Source organism: Octodon degus, unplaced genomic scaffold, assembly GCF_000260255.1.
Source record: "Octodon degus isolate 3935 unplaced genomic scaffold, OctDeg1.0 scaffold00110, whole genome shotgun sequence".
NCBI classification, from domain to species: Eukaryota; Metazoa; Chordata; class Mammalia; order Rodentia; family Octodontidae; genus Octodon; species Octodon degus.
The window spans coordinates 1,332,870-1,352,846 of NW_004524686.1; the positions used below are offsets into that span (position 1 = coordinate 1,332,870).

At 39.8% G+C, this 19,977-nt stretch overlaps 1 protein-coding gene and 1 non-coding gene across 2 annotated transcripts in view; both read right to left on the reverse strand.

Annotated features, from left to right (window-relative positions):
• Positions 1–19,977, reverse strand: part of Kcnmb2 (potassium calcium-activated channel subfamily M regulatory beta subunit 2) — a 303,871-nt gene that overhangs the window by 97,857 nt on the left and 186,037 nt on the right. The gene's annotated exons all lie outside the window — the stretch shown is intronic.
• LOC111812056 lies at positions 12,775–12,900 on the reverse strand. The gene has a single exon (XR_002817652.1). It is a non-coding gene; the product is annotated as a U6atac minor spliceosomal RNA (small nuclear RNA).

Below are 19,977 nucleotides of genomic sequence, written 5' to 3' on the forward strand. Positions count from 1 at the left end.
TATATATAAAGAATTATATAATTCTTATGTTCACACATAAGAAAATCCAGAAATCTAACCATATACAACCTTGTAGCAGGACAGTCCTGCAACATTCCTTTTCCTGTCTCTGGATTGATAGGCTATTTTAAAGAAGTTTATTTTTAATTGACAAATAGTAATTGAGTATGTTTATGGGGGTAAAGCATGATATTTTGATATCTCTGTATATTATGGAGTCAATAAAGTTAATTGATATGTCTTTCACCTTACCAATTTATCATTCTCTTGTGGTGAGAGAACATTAAAATTTATTTGAGCAATTTTGGAGCGCAAAATGTACTCTGATGAGCTGTGTAACCATGCAATGAGGCCCCCAAAACCTCATGAAATGTTCGTCCTTGAGTATACTTTGCCCCTCCCCAGCCCTGTCATCCTCCCTCGACTCTGTTAGATAATCTTTTTAGTAATGTTATTAACTTCTCTTATGTAGCATGAAAGAGATTTTTATGTTTAATTAAATCTTTCATTAATTGAAAGTTATCTTCTTTGCCATACTTGAAATACTAGCTTCAAGTAACTTGAATACTAGCTTCAACTATTTTGAAAAGGCTTTTGTTCTGTGTCCAGAGAAGTGCTGGGTTTGCAGCCTTGTTCTGTCATTGCCTGAAAGTGCTGGCCTCGTGTCCTTCTCTGGCTAGCCTCAGGTATGTGATGAGTATTAACAGGAAAGTACAAGCCATGCCAAGTGGGCAGCAGATACCAAGCAAACAGCAGCTTTTATTCATAATCATATAGATATTTTAAAGGATGTAATGAGAGCGCTTCTGACACAGTCATCTCTGTGTTTTGTGTTTTTGGGATTGGTCCTGTCCTGTTGTGCTCCCCACACTAACCATGCTGTCAACCCTTTGCATGGCAAAAATGAGCTCTGATGACCTAAAGCATTGCTTTTGTTTTTTTCCCCTTTACAGCAGCTAACTCAGCACTTGATTTTCTTATTCCAACCCCTTCTCCACTAATCTTCAGCTCCTGGCTTGCGTCTCTCACTTTGAGTCTGCTTCTGGTGTTTGCACTGTGATAATAGCCACAAAAATGGTTTGAGAGAATGATTTTACTTATTGAAGGATTACACATGTCAACACTAAGCTCAGCATGCATGTCATGTCACCTACCATGCATGCAATGCTCCAAAAGAGATGCTACTTCTACTTTGGCTGTGCATTAATTTAGATATACTGTATTAAGATGTGGAAGCCGAGCTTAGAAAAGTCAAACTGCTGTGCAGCGAGTTGTGCAGGAGCTGGAACCAGAATTCACAGTTTTAAATGTAACTTTAAAACTGAGCTTTGAACCCCAGAACCAGGACTCTCTGGAGCTCATGTTGGCTCATACATGAAGAGGTAAAATGGAATTATGCAGATAACCTGCTCACATTTATATTTAGAAAACAACTTGACTTGCAGTCTTTGATTCTTTAATTCCCACTAGCTTTGGTTCCTTGTGGCTTGCCCCCTGGCTAGGCATGGCACTCTATCGTGTAGCGTAATGTAAGAGACTTAAATATCTGTAGCTGTTTGTGTCCCATGAGTCCTAGATCCTGTCTCCCACAGATACTAAGAAAGGGCCACACATTCAAATCAGTTCTGGGGAAATGAAATACTCTGCATTCTTTCTTGCTTTTTGAAGACTCATCTGGTGTCATGGCTTCCGGTACTGTCTCTAAGTAACGACCACCTGTTTATGTCTGTGGGCCAGCCTCATCCCTGAATTCCAGATTCACTTACACAGCTTCCTACTTGACACTTCTATGGGCATCTGAATACATATCTCAAGGTTTTACGTGCTTACCACCAAACTTCTTATTTTTTCACAGCAAAAAAATTCTCTCTACCACATCAGTCATTAGGAACTTATTTCTCAGTTACTAAGGCATAAAATCTTGTCCTTCTTTTCTCTCTTGTCTCACATCCAGCCAGTTAGGAAATCACATCATTGTTTCAGCTTTCAGAATATGTCCAGAATCCAGGCACATCTCACAGCCTCCATTGCTACCACTCCTGGCCCCAGCTACCAGTGTTTCTTCTGTGAATTATCACAATGACTCTTGTTTTATTTCATTCCGGATTCTTTAAAGTCTAGACTCAACAATGAAGCTACATAACCATTTAAAATTTTAGTCAGATCATATCATTCTTCTTTTCAAAATCCTCCAGCTGCCTGCCCATCTAATAAAAACCCTTATTGTGACCTACTGGGTTTCACATGATCTAGATCCCCTTGACCGCTGTGATTTCATCCTTTCTTGGCTCACTATGTTCCAGCCATGCAGATTTCCTTGCTATGCTCTGTGCCCTGCCTCAGGGCCTTTGCAGGACCTATTCCCCTTGCTTGGATTGTTCTTATTGTAGCTATTTCCCTTAATTCTTTCTGAAGTGTTATTTACCCAACTTGACTGAAACTGTAAACTTCTGCTGCCTGCTTCCTAAATTCTATCCCACTCATGTACTCCATTTTTACTGCCTTTATTATGGAATATTTAAATGCATAAAAAATACAATATACTAAAACCACAAATATTCATCACTGAGTTTTAAGTTATTGACTATGATCCATCTTTTGCCAGCTACCCCATCTGCTACTCCTCATCCTGGATCATTCTGTAGCAAATCTAAGAGTTGTATAACTGTATTTGTAATACAGATTAATTTCATCATTTGTGGTAATTATGTTCTATCATGCTTCTGTGAATACTGAGTTAGTGAATAACAAACTATTGTTGCCAGGGGAGCTATGGAGTTCGGTTCCTGTGAATGCTTGGTCTCCTCTCTATCAACAGACCTTGGCAGAACTTTGCTTTCTGTGTGTTTCCATTTCAGAGCACCTTCTTTAATAGATACCTCATTCATTAATGCTGAGCTTATGGCCAACAACACTATAACATGCCTGAAAAAGTTGTTTTTTTGGTGTATGTATTAAGCAAAGTAGTGCCTTCATGTTTAGGGAAACATTAGACAGAACTTGAACACTGTGGCTCCGGTCTATTTTAAACAGTAAGATTATCAGAAAATAAGCCTAGCTAAAGGCACTAAAGGAGGTTGTGAGGACAGTTGCTTATACTGTGAGCCTCAGCTGAGAACATGAACTTCAGTATATTCACAATTGGCTGCTGCATAGATCCTGAATGATTACGAAAGTGGTTGGAGGGTTCATTTCTAGCTAACGAGTAGTTTAGTGAGTAGCCCAAGCTGTGTAAATATGAAATCTGGGAGTAACGAAAATCTCTTGTATTTTAGTATCGGTCTCCAACAAAATCAAATTCTCTGAATATAATCGCAATATTGTTATTTTGCCAAAATTTTAATTATTTAAGTTCACCAAATATGTAGTCATTGTTGCATTTCTCCAAATTTGGCTGCTTTTCTTTGATCTCTGGATTCCCTATCAGCCTGTCTTTTGTCTTGTTGTCTTAGGCTGAAGAAACTGATTGTTTTGTACAGTTGGATTTTTACTGATTGCCTGTTTTTATCCAGTGTAGATCTCTATTTCCTGTATGCTGATAGTTAAATCTGGGAATTTAATTATATCCAAGTTTTGTTCATATTTTTAGGCAAGACTATTCCATGCGCTGTGTTTTATGCTTTCACCAGGTAGCACATAATGTCTGTGTGTCTCTCCACAGTATAACTGATGCTCATTTTCTAGATCAGTGGTTCTCAAACAGGGACCACTCCTTCTTCTTGAAGGGACATGTGGCAAGGTCTGCAGACAGTTGCGGTTGTCTCTTAGGAAGAGGCCAGAGATAAGGGCAAGCATTCTTCTGACAGAGCTCAGAATATGGTTTGCCAAGTATGATGCCTTGCTACATTGGGTACTTTGAGCTATCATCTTTATGTCCCCTGTCCTTTGTCCCTAGAAACAAGTCATAGAAACCAGAATTCCTCTTCCCCAAGATCAGTCTGTAAATTAGAATTCCTCTTTCTCAAAGTAACCTGTAAGTCTTACAAAGGTCATTTTCTTTCTTCTTCCTTGAAGTTCCTCATTCCAGAGGGCTCTTGCCCTTATCTGGGAGGGAAGAATGCTGCCGAGTCTAAAAGACTTTGAATACACGTACTATGCTGTGTTCTGCCCTGAAATGATTTATTATCATTCAATCATGCTGTTTTGTCCAATCACATTTCTATATGGTCACCGATTCTTCTTTGAACTTAAGTCTAAAAATAGAGTTTTTCCTGAGTTAATGTTTTTAATTACTGGTGGCTGTTGTGTCATGTGAAACTTGAGTTAAATTAATCTGCATGCTTTTCTTTTGTTAGCCTGTCTCTTGGAGAAGTGTTGGCCTCCACATTATGATAAATGAGCGTCTTAAGTGTGTTCCGACTTTCATATCCTATACAACACACAGGACAACATCTCCTACCTCCAAAAAAGAATTTCAAAAATGTAGGAAAATGATAACACTCTGAGTTCTTTCATTCTTGCCTCCTTGATTATATGAAATACTTTATGTAGACAAGCTTCCCCTTAATCATAACCTCCTATAATGCAGAGATATAAATTATATAGAAGTGTCAGGATCAAGCTGTAGAAATGCTCCATATTATCTCAATTTTCCTAAATGAGAGCCTTTCAAACTAAGCACCCATATGTTCCTGGTTTTCTTTCCTTTTAAAAATCATCTTTTAATAAAATATACACCTTAGAGTAATTACTGTATATTTTTTGTCTTCCCTCACTCAAACAAGAATATTTATTTTGTTCATGAATATACTTAAGCATCTGAAATAGTGTCTGGCACACACCTGACACTTAAAATATTTATTAAGTGAATGAATAAGAGTAAGTGATTGGAAAGGGTCATATTTTTAGATCATGTGGGCAGAAACAGCCTGTCTGCAGATAGTGCATTGATTTAAGATATGAATGACAAGGGCATACCAGCCATGTGAACACTTGGAAAAATAACATTCTAGGTAGAGGAAAGACTTAATAGAAAGGTCCTAAGATAGTGATTACCTTGGTTTGCTTGAAGACCACAGCAAAGGGTATTGTGCATGCAGTTACATGGGCAGTGAGAAATGTTACCGAGTGAAGTTGAAGAGGTACAGAGAGTAGAGCTGTCAGAAAGCTGTGGTGAAGAGTTTGTATTCTATTTTTGATGGGAATAAATGGAAAAGTCCTAAGTAGGAGAAGATTTGATTTACGTTTTGAAAAGAAGCACTTGATGCTATGCAAAGAAATGGGTTTTGGCAGGCAAAGTTAGAAATAATGAGGTCAATTAGGAAATTATTGGAGTAGTTAAAGTTGGATAAGGAGCTTTATGCGTGTGTTGGGGGATTAGTGACAATGAAGACTGAGAAAATTAGGTGATTTTAATGTATTTTGTACAGGGTCTTTCTACACAGCTAGGACTCATCCTCCTGTTTTCAGCTTCCCTAGTGCTGGGATTACATATGTATACCACTACTCCTGGTCTTAGTGGCTGGCTTAGTGCACCCAAGGGCAGGGCCTGTGCAGCATGTGATGCCGGGGAATCAAACCCCAGAGTAGTTTGAAATAACAGAAAATGGAAACAGATATGCTCTGCTTTGATGCATGTAATTAACATAAATACCTAGTAGGTTACTGTGATAAGCATCTGTATTGTGGGCAACAGATAAAACTTGATAATTTATAGATCATATGACAACATCAATGCAGAAATTTCTATACAAGAATTGTCACTGGTATCATCCACCAAATATTTCAGTCTCTACCTTCCTCAAATGCAGTAGGGTTGTTTTCCATGTTTTCTTGTGGTTGGTTAGGGGACAACAAATTGTGAATGAAACCTATGTGTGTCACATTGCACTGGAGTGCTCAGTTGTCAATGTGATATTACCCAGAGGTCTCTTTCCCCCAGCATGGTGAGATGATGGTCATTTTGTTAGCCTGGGTATCCTGTTCTATGATGACATTGAGAAGTCTCTCTATCAGTCAGCCATTCAGTAGCCTGAGTAGGAAATACACCTTTGTTGTTCTAAGCCACCAAGATTTTTTTCACAGAGTATACGAACCTATTATGACTGATATGTGACACTAGAGGCAAGATTTTGAATACAGAGAATGAAATCATCTTCCAGAAAATGTCTGGGGATGACTATTATGCAAAGACAGTCTCTCTCCAGCCTGTTGAGATACACAGAACCCAGAAACTGAGATGAACAAAATGTGACTAGGCCTGGAAATGAGATAAAAATGCAACCCCCGAGTGGTAATTTATGAGGAGAATAACCTTTTGAAGGAGTCTTTGCCCTGAGTGACTTTAGCTCAACCCTGGCCTAACTGAAAATCTCACTACATGAAATATAAAATTTGGGAAGGCAAGAAGCAAGAAAGAGAATGGCTCAAAGAGATAAAAGATTGTAAGCTTATGGACTGTGCAGCAGACTTAAGGAAACAGAATAAGATAGAGAATGAATGAAATACTTGACTGGATTTTGGTCTGCTTGTAAACTGCTGAACCTGACTCTGGAAAGTACAATCATTTCAGCCATCTTCCTAATCAATACTGTAAGATAGGACCGAATTGATTGTACGGTGCACAAATCACAGCGTAGGAGAAGCTGCTGAGACTTAGACACAATGATGTATTTGCTCTGACTCACTCACCTACTCTGTGTTGCATTTTGGTCAGTTTCAATAAAAACATAGTACCAAGGAATTGGATTTTTTCCCCCATGCTGTAGCATCTCCTTTGTTAGCAAACCTGACTACTGCTTGTTTACTTTTGCAATGTTTTCTAACCCGCACCATGTAGATAGCCTCTTTGTTTAACCCTATAATTTATTTTTGGAAAATTAAGTGACAGTGCAGAATAACACACAAATACTTTTGCATAGACAGAGGACTTATATCTAGTATATATAAAGAATTTAAAAAATTAGGCCCCCAAATTAAAAAACCCAATCAGAAAATGGGCATCTGATATGAATACACATTTTCAAGGGAAGAAATACAAATGGCAATTAAATATATGAAAAAGTATTCAACATCATTGGTTATTTGAGCAATGCAAATTAAAACAACACTGAGATTTCATCTCACCCCAGAAAGAATAGCTATCTTCAAGAAATCAACCAATAACAGATGCTGGAGGGACTGTGAGCAAAAGGAACCCTTTTCCACTTTTGGTAGGAGTGTAGACTGATACAACCACTATGGAAATCAGTGTGGTGATTTCTCAAAAAGTTAGAATTGGAGGTCCCATTCAACCCAGCCACCCCCTTCCTAGGTATCTTTCCAGAAGAATTGAAAACATCACACCACTGTGATATATGTGCACCCATTTTTATAGCAACACAATTTGTCATAGCTAAGTCTTGGAAACAACACATATGCCTATTAACTGAGGAATGGATAAAAAAGATTTGGTATTTTTACTCAATGGAGCATTACTCAGCTATAAAAAGATAAACTTGAGGCTTTTATAGGTAAACGGATGCAACAAGAGAACATATTCTTTAGGAAAATAAATCAGACTCTCATGTGTAAACATTGTATTGCCTCAGTAGTGTGAGCACCTGAAATAAAAAAGTAGACTCTGAAGGATTCAGTAGATACTGGGAAAAGGGAATGCACCTGTTCAGAAGGGAGGAATTACTGAGTTGAGAAGGATGGGAGAGGGAGTGGGGTAAAGAGATGTATCTATGTATGTAAGGATGGTTTGGACAACTATACTGTGGATTTCTGTTGGTCTGTTGAAAGGAGCAGTTAATGTTTAAATTATTTTTCTTCTCCTTTTTAATTTCTTATAACTTTTTAAAATCAATTTTGCATGCTTACACCTGGTAATCTAGACAACTAATTTGAAGACATGATGTAATATGACAACCATTGTTGAATTCTTATTATTTTGTTTAGTGAAATTCTGTATCATTCCTAATATCTTTCTTTATTATTTTGTATTCTCTTTAAAAATACAAAGAACATATTGTTCTAAAAGTAAAAAAATAAAAAATAGTTAACTGGGGATATATAAGCACTTATAAACCAACACTTGGTTCTTTGATTCCCAATGCTGAGAATGAAAGATTAGATAAGCTTTCAGAAAAATGATAAAAGTGCAAGTAATGAAATAAGTTAGTATTTCTGAGCAACTTTCCAAGAGCGGAGAAGTTCTCAGTTTAACAGAGGTTGAGATACCAAGTCTGAAGAGTATGCACTCTTTATTTTAAAAATTGAGTATCTAAAGAGAACAGGTCACTTCACTCTGAGCACCATACTTGAAAAGGAGGCTGAAGGTAGTCATTATGTGCATAAAGATGCAGCACAGGTGGAGCAGAAAGTGGATGAAAGAACGTGATAGACCCCATGCCAATAGGGGTGACACATGAGTCTCTTACAAAGAGTCAAAAAGAATGCTAATTCATACCAAAGTGGATCAGTCATCTATCTGATGGGGTCATAGGCAACACTGCTTGATGCCTCCTTCCTAACCTGCCTTGTGTGAAAAATGAGCGACTACATTTCTTTTCTGCAGTTGATGCCCTTTCTCCTTGGTTCATTGTATTTCCTGAAATAACCTCCCTGATTCATTGGAAAGATTTTGTCGTTACAAATATGTCTTTAACTTCTTCTGACCTCCAGATCTAAAAAAAAAAATGAATGCTGGTAGGGTCAATGTTGAGGGAAAGCCATCCATCCTTATTATGTGGCCCTTGCCTAATTTCTTTAATTAAAAACCAGTCAGGAGACTGATTGGAATAAAAGAGAAATGTTATTATGCATTGCCACTATCAGAGCCTGTGTGAAATGATGACTCAATAACTATTATGGAAAATGAATGAACAGATTATCAGACACCCAGTTGCACACATAAGACCTATATCTGCTTGTGAGGCACTAGCAGCGAAGTGCGAGAAACAAGCCAGTAAACATCTGGTATCAATATGATATGATGAATGCTATGGATGTATTGTTAGTAGAATTTGTGGAGTGACAACAAGAGTTCTTTAACCCACCCTGGGAGGGAAGTACATTACTGTCCTATTGCTGTGATAATAGAGTGCCACAAACTCAGTGGTTTAAAAAAACACAAATTTATTCTCATAATGCTACAGGTCAGAAATCTGACATAAATCTCATGGAGCTAAAATCAAGGTGTTAGCTCTACTCTCAGGGGTGTATTCCTTCTTGGAGGGTCTAAGAATCACTTCCTCTTCCTTTTCATCTGCTAGAAGTTTCGCACAATTCTTAGCTCTTGGTTTACTTCTTATATCTTCAAAGTCAGGACATTGCCTCTCTGGGACACTTTGTCTGTGGTCATATCTCCCTCTAAGCGCAACTAGAAAAGCTTCTCTCCATCTAAGGACTCACACAATCAGGGTGGGCCCACCAGAAAAACAGAAGACAGTCTCTGCAACTCGAAGTCATTAACAATTAACCTTTGCAAAATACCCTTTGTAGGGTAGAATAACCTATTCTTAAATTCTATGGATTGAGCTGTGGACGTTTTGGGGAACTACTTTTCTGCCTATCATAGAAGTCTGAAAGAAAATGAAGAAAAGCCTCCTAAAAAGGAGTGATGCTTGATCTGGCATCCTCTACACTGGCATTATCAAGGTGGATAGGGGAAGGGGAGAGACACAGGGAAAGAGTTATAGCTTAGATAAAAAACCTCACATCAGATCTGGGAATGTGTGCTGGGGCCAGAACATAGATTCAAGACGTATTAGGGCTAAAATTGGTATTTCCTTGGTATTTCAAAAGGTATATTGGTAAGTCCTGTTCTTCGTTGAAGTAGTCAAGACTTCTGCTATTATTAACTTATTAATTATTATTTAATTAGAAGCCCAATAAGGAAGGCATGTGGCATTATTAACGATGGTAAAGTTTTGTTGTTTATGTGATATTTGCTTTTAAAATAGTGTCTGCTAGCCAGGACAAGGAAGAGAGTGTGGTCAGGAAGGATGGAAAAATCAAGGGAAAGAAAAACTGGAACTATAATGAGAGACATTTATCTATCATTTCAGTTAATTGTGAAAATAAGGTCAATTGAGAAAAGCAGTCATAGGCTGGGATTTGGAATTACACTAGCTCAATGTCTCCTGTTATTATAAGTGGATATTTCATGTGTGTTATAGCATCATTTTTACTTTTAAATCTTGAGGTTAAGTTCAGAAATGTTAATAAATATTGCACATCTATTTCACCATAAAAAGACAAAACAGAATAGATTCTTGTTCCTGGTCTCTGAAAACAAACTCAGTGTTGTTCAGCTCCATAAGACACATCTAAAGAAAGGTTTCAAGAAAAAAACATGTTCACTCAGAATTGTGCGTCTTGTGAAAATATCCTTCAGGAATCAAGCAAAACAAAATCAGTTTCAAACCTGTGAAAATTGTAAGACTTTGATGTCAACAGATGTGCTCTAAAAGGCCCAGTAAAGGAAATCTTCAGATAGAAGGAAACCTGGACAGCTAGGAATGAGGAAAGGGCAATGGTATGGTGAATAGAATAGATTATTCTTCTCCTCACAAGTTCTTTAAATATGTGTTTGATTGTTAAAAGCAAAAACGAGAAAAGTAGGCAGTTTTCAAAATGTGCAGCTGTAATATGTAAAAATTACATATTTACATGATAAGGGAGACTACAGGGTGGCAAGGTTTTTACATTCCACGTGTAGAAGTAAATAGTAGTTCTATGTAGAACTTTAGAATCTAAGTATGTGTATTATGATCCCTAGAATACTGGGTGAGATACAATTAAAACACACTCAAATATTAAAGTTAAGCATTAAACATGTGTAAGTATGAAATGGCTTGCCTTGGGTAAAAAAAGCATCCCATACCCTAGGTGACTTTAACTCACATCTTCTGATTTCAACGTCAGATGGCAATTCTTATGTATAAGGAAATGAACCTAATCTACCTCGCATCTGAGAATAAAAGGTTACTTTCTTGACAACATTAAGGTTTCTGTTTTTGCTTTTTTGTTTTATTTGTTACCTGAACACAGGACAATGCAATAGACTGAAATGACTGAACAAGAAATTGTAAGGAAATGTTTCTGGTCAGGCACAGCCCTCATGCACATAGCAGTGATTTTCCAGGTGTGTGCTAAGCGGTGCTTTCATGGAGGAAATGGGAAGAGGGGTGGCTCCGATCAGAGACTGATGGCAGTGAGAAGCAGGGTAGTGAATTGCCAACTGTGGGCAACTTATTCCACCCAGCTGAACTGAACGAGTGAGGTGTGGGGTGTGGGAGGCCCACCTGAAGATTATTGCTTGAGACATAAGAGGCAGAATGGGAGAACAGTAAGGCTGGCAGAGAAACTGTTGGGTGTTGTCAGAAGCTGGAAGGAACTGTTGGTTCCCTTGGAGGGCCCTGTGATGCTGGGTTTCCTGGTGAACTTGGTTGTTTTCCTTGAAGGCGGCGCTCAGAACCTTGTCACTGAGAGTGGCTACTGTTCACTTGAGCACTGCTCCTGGCTTCAGAGGGGAAGATGGTGCACTGCTCAGTCTCCTGGAGAACCTTGTTGCACTGGCTTTCCTGATGGGAACTTGGGGCTTTTCCTCCTCATCAGTGGAGCTTGAGACCTCACTGTTGCTAAGTACTTTCTGGGGGAGCTCTGGTGCTTACATGGAGCATTGCTTTCTTTTTTATGAATTTCATTGAGAAACAAATAGCAATGAGACAGTTTCAAAACTGATTAGCAGGACAGTTTCAATAATTAATACATTGCATATTGTCTTCATAGTGGTTGTTCATAGTACAAGATGCAGACATGATATCCTGTCCAAACACTATTAGCACAAATTTTTTTCTCATTGAATTAACAGAAAGTAGCTGTATATCTATCCTAACTATTTTGTTTATACAGATACAAAATGGTCATTTGTTTGTACCCACTTTTTTGTTTAGTTTCATCGGAGATGGGTATTTCCTTGCCATTTAAAAATTTTAGGTGCATGAATTCAGCAAAATAATCCAATAGGGTCCAGTAGTCCATAATAGTAGTGGGTTATCCATAGGACTGGCAATGCCAGAAGTGGTTGACTTGAGCCTTTTACAGCTCAGCATATTAATATGGCTTTACTTTTTGTACCTTGTTTTTAAACTTTTCTGCTGGATGGTTAAGATCAAGATAAAGCAAGACCTATATAACAAGAACTGCAACTTTTGTATCTGAGGGCAGTCAAATCCCCTCAGGATTTACCCTGACCCTGTACCATAGTTTGTAGATCTTTTGTCAGTGTCAGCCATATGGATGAGTCACAGCAATTACTTGACCATTTTGCTCTCTATCTAAGCCTGAGAGAATGTTTTCTCTCCATGTGACTCTCCTTAGGTACACTCTACATCATCGATCACTTTCCTCTGTGGCCGCATAATCTCCTTGATCAGAAAATTCAGGACACAACTGAGTTACATGATGTTGCAGCACAGGTTCTCTTATGTCCTGAGTCCTCACTGACCTTGAAAGGCTAGGGCCAAAATGTTGGCTGTCCTTGCAGCCCTTTTTTTTTCTCTAATTTTTGGTGTGCAAACTTAAGTTGTGAACCATCCTGAATAGAAGATTAATGATATAATTACCCTATAACATAGGCAGTTGAGCTTAATCTCACTATCTGTCTGAACGTCAAACATCTTAGACATAACATGGAACAGGTATTTTCCATCAAGTATTAATATGTTAAACTTTAAATCCCTCCAGAATGTGCAGAAAAAAAGAAAAAATAATAAAAAATATTTTAAAAATAGGAATAGACAATTACATATTTTTACACAGAAATTTAGAAATCTAACCATGTACAATAAACAGTGGTTAGATGCCACAAAGTAGGTGGCAATGTCTTAACCTTGTGTGTGTTGTCAGGCTAGAGGGCCTCTTCTATCCATGTCAAGGGGAGTGCTTACCTTCTCTCCTTTCATATGAGCATTGCTTTCTTTTCTTTTCTTTTTCTTTCTTTCTTGCTTTTTCTTTTTTTTGGGGGGTGGGGGGTGGGGGAGGTACCAGGGATTGAACTTAGGGTATTGTGCTTGCCAGGCAGGTGCTTATTCTTCTGAGCTATCTCCCCGGCCCCTAGCATTGCTTTCTGACTCCAGTGCAGATCCCTCAGCCTACTAGCACAGATCCTTCATCCTGATTGCACAGACTTTCTAGCTTCCACCACTGACCTTTGGGCCTTACCAGGGCAGATTTGTGAGACATCTGCACAAGACATTGTTGTGGCCCTAGGCCTCCAGTTGGCCTTGTGAGGAGCACTGTTATGGGTTCTAGGTTTTCATCTGGACTCATGCAGGATATTAGGATCCAGGTCCTCAACTGTATCTTTGATCTTTAGTGTGTGGACAGATTTCCTGTACTTTTTTGGTATGTGATTCCTTGGGGGATTCATTATAAAATAATCTTATAACCATTTTGTGTTCTTGATTTTTTTTTAGAACTGGGGATTGAACTCAGGCCCTTGCGCTTGCCGGAGAAGGATTTATTCCACTGAGGCATCTCCCTGGCCCCTATTTTGTGTTCTTTAAGAAAATATATAAAATAATCTTACCAAGTATGTCCTATATTGTGTGGTTACCCTTTCAAAACCCCAAAACTATGACAAACAGTAACCATTATTTGGAAGGAAATGTGCCTAAAGTAACTATATTTGCAAAAGGGATACACTGCATGCATTCTTTTTTTTTTGGCAGAACTGGGGATTGAACTCAGATCCTTGTGCTTGCCAGGGAAGCACTTATTCTACTGAGCCATCTCCCCAGCCCCATGCATTCTTTATTGATAAAGAAATGTTGGTAGTTTTGACCCAAGTAAATGAAATGTCTGGAAGGAGATGAAGATTTAGGAATGATGGGCTCACTCTGAGTTCTCAAGGGGGAATCACCAAAGAGAAGATGACTTTTGTGTCATATGAGGTCAGAATGGACACCATATCTGGCTCCGCTGTGGCTTCCTGGGAGTTGCCATTACAAATCTGGTTTTCTGAATTGGTCTTACTTATCCTTGTGTACTTCAGATGAATAGAGTGCTTCAAATACACCAGGTACTCAATAAGTGCTTGCTGAGTAAGTTGATAACATGGGCTTCATCAGCTCTATCAGGCCATAGAAGGAACTGTTGTACTGGTTGAGAAGATGCCTCTCTGATGGTATTTTAACTCCAGGCTAAGAAGTCACTTACTGCGACTGATGTGAGCAGAGGCAACATTGGCTTCACCTGTTGCTTCTTCTCTGGGAGAACTGAGGCAAGCCCTGGGGAGTTTGGACCTTGCATGCCAGCATCTGAGCAGACTCTTTATACTGTGGTTGTAGTAGGACCCATCATTATTTGGAGGCATAGGAAGCATGTTTTTGGAAAATCATAACCAAAGAAGCTAACATCATAGTGTTAGCTCGAGAGAAACACCATCAAAGATCCCAAAGCATGGGGTGAGAAGTATTGTGCAGGTTCTGAAGTCAGAAATGGGTAGAAAATGTGATGTGAGTCAGGATAAAAGTGAGATACATATGCACTATCTGTGAGCGTGACCCCCAATTTATCTGTAAGTGCACTATGTCCTGCAGTGGGACAGAGGTTGTCCCTGGAAGCTCTTCAGACTGACCAAGTCTCCTGTTCTAAGGAGCACGGGGCCCCATGTAGTAGGCTGGAAGCCTCTGTCCCTGCAGTGCTCGCATGGGCTGTGGCATTAGAAAAATGCATGTTTTTATAAATAGCCAATAAGTACACAAAGAAGCGTTCAACAATGCCGGCCATTATAGAAATGCAAATTATGCCAACACTTAGATTTTATCTCACCCCAGAAAAAATGGCCATCACTAAGAAATAAGTAACAAATGCTGGCAGGGCTGTGGGAAAAAGGAATGCTTCTGCACCGTTGCTGGGAACGAAAACTAGTACGGCCACTGTGGAAAACAGTGTGGATGATCCTCAGAAACCAAAAGTAGACATGTTGTTAAGCCCAGCTAGTCCCCTTCTGGTTATCTTGATGAAAGGGTTCATGGCACCACATTGCAGAAAGACACCCCTGCTCATGTTCACAGCCGCATAAGTCCCAGCTGAATCTGGGAAGTAGGCTATGGCAAAAAGAGGGATGTGTGCACAATGAATACTACTTTGCCTTAAAGAAAGACAGCTTTGAGCTGTTTGTAGGAAAATGAATGTACCTTGACACCAAAATGTTAAGTAAACTGGACATACAAGCTTAAATATTGCACGGATTCTTTTATGTGATAAACCTCAATTATAAATGAAGAACAAAATGAGAGACAACTAATAGGATGATGGGAGATAGACTTTTCTCAAATGGGAAAGAAATCAAGAGATGGAGGGGAAAGGGATAAAAAAGGAAGTAAGATGTGTTATACCCATGAATCAACTCCACCCAAGGAGAGAAAACATTATGTATGAAAAACATGTACTCATCAGGCCAGCCAAATAGTCCAGTGGATTAAAGTGCCTGGAAGCAGGTGCAGGGGCTGGGGATTAGTTCCCCAGGCCTGAAATGCCAGCCCTTCTCCCCAGGGCATGCTGAGACAGCAATTGAGACTGGGGTGGTGGCACACGCTTGTAATCCCAGCTCTTGGGAGGTTGTAAACAGGTGGACCACTACAAGTCTGATATAGTAGCGAGCCCCTGAACACCCTGTAGACCCTTCCCTAAAATACAAAATAAATAAAATAAATAAATAAATAAAAATAAAATGAAAGAAAGAAAAAAAAAAGAAAACAACATGTACTAATAAAAAATGGTATGGAATAAATTTGTCATATATTACAAGTGTATGACAGTAGGCCACTAGAGACTCTGGAGCCAGGCTGCTCCAGATGGATTCACTCTGTCTTTTTGTAGTGCTGTGCACTTTGGTAAGTTATGTCATTGTCCTCGGAGACAGAGATAATGGTACTTTTAGGGTTTTTAAAGAATTATCTGAGTTAATGTGTGAAAAGTGATCAGCAGTGAATACTCAGTAAGTGGTAGCCATTGCCATTATAAATTCAAGGTATTTTGGAAAGAAAAAGAAATGCATCTTCTCACTCTGGCTCTGCTCCTTCTCAGCTCTGTGGCTACCAACAAATGACCCGAGACCCAGCCATCAGATTACTGGAATAGGTAAAATAACATGTGAAGGTTTAGCATGCCCTTGACATGTAATAAGTGCTTAACATATATTTGATATTTGGTGTTCACTGATTTGATATCAGTGTTATTATGTGCATTGTCTAGACATTCAGAAAAATGTAGAAGGTTGAAATGTGCCAGAGAAGCAAAGAAAACTACTGGAGGATGTGAGACGAAAATGCAGAAGGCTTTGGCCCATCCCTCTGGAAGGAGCAGCCTGTTTGATCCAGAACAGCCCCTCAGAGCCTGTGGACTCATACGCTTTGGTATGAGGGATATGTGGATCCAGGTGGAAATAAGTGATGGAGAAGATGGACACCTCGTGGAGAGGGGAAGGGGGTCCTGGCATTTTATCTGGATAACCACCAGTGCCACCTGACTACTGCACATCTTGGACTACCAAGAGCCTGAAACGCTGGCTCCTGTTCACCCAGAACCCTTGTCTCCTGGTTGGGCTGATTTTGTTTTCCTACTATAAGAGAGAAGCCCATGAAGCCAAGGGCCCTTTGCCAAGAGATGCAAGAATGGCTGGTGACAAGAAACCAGACTCCCGCAATTAAATACAGCACACAAACCATCTACAAGGTGTTCAGTGCATAATGTTGAATAAACAATCACTGAGCGAATTTGTTTCATGGGAAGGAAAACTTGGGAGGAGGGAGAAGACAAAAAAAAAAAGAAGGGGGAATATATATATATATATATATATATATATATATATATTAGTTTGGATAATTGTACTGCCAGTTTCTGCTGGTATTTTGAAAAGAGCAGTTAATGCTTAACATTTTTTTCTCTTGAATTTCATGTAACTTTTTGTTATTATTTTCTTTCTTTCTTTCTTTCTTTCTTTCTTTCTTTCTTTCTTTCTTTCTTTCTTTCTTTCTTTCTTTCTTTCTTTATTTGTTTCAGGTTTCACTATACAGCTCAGACTTTGTAGTGATCCTCCTGTTTTCCTCCTCCCCAGCACTGGGATTACAGACATGCACCACCACTCCCGGACTTGGTGGCTGGTTCAGGATGCCTGGGGGTGGGGCTGGCATGGCTTGTGGTGCCAGAGATCGAATCCTGGTCCCAGCGCTCACCTAAGCAGGAGCTTAGGTCACTGAGTTGTCTTGCTGGCCATGTTTTGTTTTTTCTTTAAACCAATCTTGCACATTTATATCTGGTAACCTAAACAACTAATTTGAAGATAACATCATGCAATACAACAGCCATTGTTGAATTCCTATTACTTTGTTTAGTGAACTTTTGTCTCATTTCTATGCTATTTTTTTCTATTACATTCTGTATTCTTTAAAAAACAGTCACCAAATGAGTAAAAGGCAGCTCTGGATTAGAAATGACAATAAATCTACAACAGTAGCATGGCACGGGTTCCAGATAAACTAGACTTGTAAGAGGACAAACACCCCAGGGACGCAGGTCCTAACTTGTCCACCCTTGAGATATATGGCACATCCTAGCTGTAAACCAAGTTTGCCCCAGTGCACAGATGGCCGCCACGCTGTGTAGAAGATGGGCTGGAGCGCCTTGGTGCACGCACAGTTTCCTTTGGAGCCGCAGAAAGGACCTTTCACTTTCCCAAAATTAGGCAGGCAAAGCTACATTCCTGCTTTGTATCACTTTTACCCGAATGAACTGAACTGAGGGTTTAGGAGTTAAATTCTCCTCTGTGGCTCTTTCGATCCCCCTAGAATAGAGCTCTAAAAGGAGACAGACAGCTGTTTCAGAGAAGCTGGAGGCAATAATCAGCCAACATTGCTTACCAAAGCACAAAGCTCTTGGGAACACAAGGCACTATTCAAATTAGCCTCAACTCTTTCTCTTTTTTAAACCCTCAGACTGAAAAAGTAGGCTAACACCTTCAAAACTTCTCTGTAATTTACCTCCAAAATAAACACAGTGGTTGACCTCCCACCCCTTTGGTGCTATAACAATGCCAGGGTGGACAGACAGAAGCTCGCATTCACGGATGGAGCTCTCCTGAACGCTGCGGGTGCTTTCTTTCTGGACAGAAGACCATCTCAGCTGAGCTTCACCCAGCCAGGCTCTCCTCACACGCTCAGAAGGGGCCCAGCTTCAGGGCAGAAGTTTTGCAAATGTGGCCATGTTACATAGTTTATAAATGAATCCAAATCTGTTTGTTCTTTCTTAGAAGCCTCCATTGGGGCAATACTGCTCATTTACAGATTTAAAAAGTTTCAATTCTTTCACTTGCTTCAGAAAAAAATATCGTTTTCCTTATGACTCCAACCTTTCCAAACCCTGCACCCTCACTTCTACCCACTGTTCCTTCTGAGAGCTAGTTTAAAACCTCTTCCTCAGTGAGACGTACTCTAGGTGCCTTAGGAAGAGCTAGCTTCTCTTACACTGAGCCCACTCTGCAGTGTCAGCGGACACTTGTATTGCGCCCGTGTGAGGGTCTGTCTCCCCAGGGAGCTCCTACAGGGAAAGGCTTGTACTGCAGTTTACGGCTAGCATACGACTAACTCATGGCAGGTGTGAAGGGATATTTTGTTTTCCTTTCTTTAAAATGTATTTAGTGCAGGGTCTACAAGGTCTCACTACACAGATCAGACTTGTAGTGAGCCTTCCTGGTTTCCAGCCCCCAAGCTCTGGTATGACAGGTGCACGCCACCACACTCTGTGTCATTTGCAAGCTCAGCATGCCCGGCAGTGAAGGGATATTTTCTGCGTAAATAAATGAAGGAATGTTAACATGAAAGACAAAGTCTAGAAGAAGTACAGAAGGGGGAGGCACGTCTGGCACGTGTGCATGTGTGCGTGTGTGCATGCGTGTGTGTATGTGCGTGTGTACGTTATTCAAGGAAGGGAAAGGCGACTTAAACATAACCGAATCTTTTTTTTGGAAAATTAATTCTAGGTTTTTCTGGCTGGTGGCTATTTTTGTGAAGTGTTCTATTTCTCATAGACAATAAAAGATGTGAATTGAACAAGATCATTACTAGGTTTTCACATAAAAGCAGATTTTTTTTTTTAAATAAGTAGACTGTGATAAGATAACAGACACATGCTTCTCCCACAGGGTTCATGATGAGCGAGTTGCACATCCTCTGGGGTGTTGCTTGCAAATTTTCATATAGGCTTTTCCCGCAGGGCTGAAAGTTTCATACTGATAGTAATTTTCAGACCATATCAAATTGTTCCAGGCTGGCTGGTTTTCTCTCTCTCTCTCTCTCTCTCTCTCTCTCTCTCTCTCTCTCTCTCTCTTTTCTTTGTGGCCAGCTCAGCCTACCCTATGGGTGGGGCTGGCATGGCATGTGGTGCTGGGGATCAAACCTTGGTCCTAGCACTTGCCTAAGCAGGTGCCTTAGCCCACTGACCTATCTCACCAGCTCTGCTCAAGGCTTTCATTCAACTGTACCCAGAAGAGGCTCTGGGTGAAGGTATTGCACAGCGTGGCTCCTGAGAGGGCTTGTAGTGCACTGCCAGGGGCCCTGGCCAACTCATTCCCTGTGGAGCAGAGGTCATGGGTGGGGTGGGTGGTGGGAGGGGGCTCTGTGGCAGTGCACAAGTCCGGTCCCCAAGTGTGTGGATCCAAATGGAAGTGGACTTGGAACAAGGAAGTTCTTATCTGTGAGGTGGTTTCCAGATTTATTGGATTAGATTTTTAGTGATTTCTAAGGACAATTTTTGCTCTTAGTGAGTGACTTCAAGAGTAGGTAAACCTGTTTTAAAATTTCCATCTATGATATTATTTTTCTTATTTTGTGTGCTCATTAAACATTCATGTGTACCAGCTTTACAGAACTGGTTTTGTAGTGTAATTACCAGGGGCTTGACTTTACAAGTTTCTGAGGGAATGAAATGCAGCTTCTTGGAGTGTTTGCCCATATGCAGCGTGAAAGGACAGAAATACAAATCGAG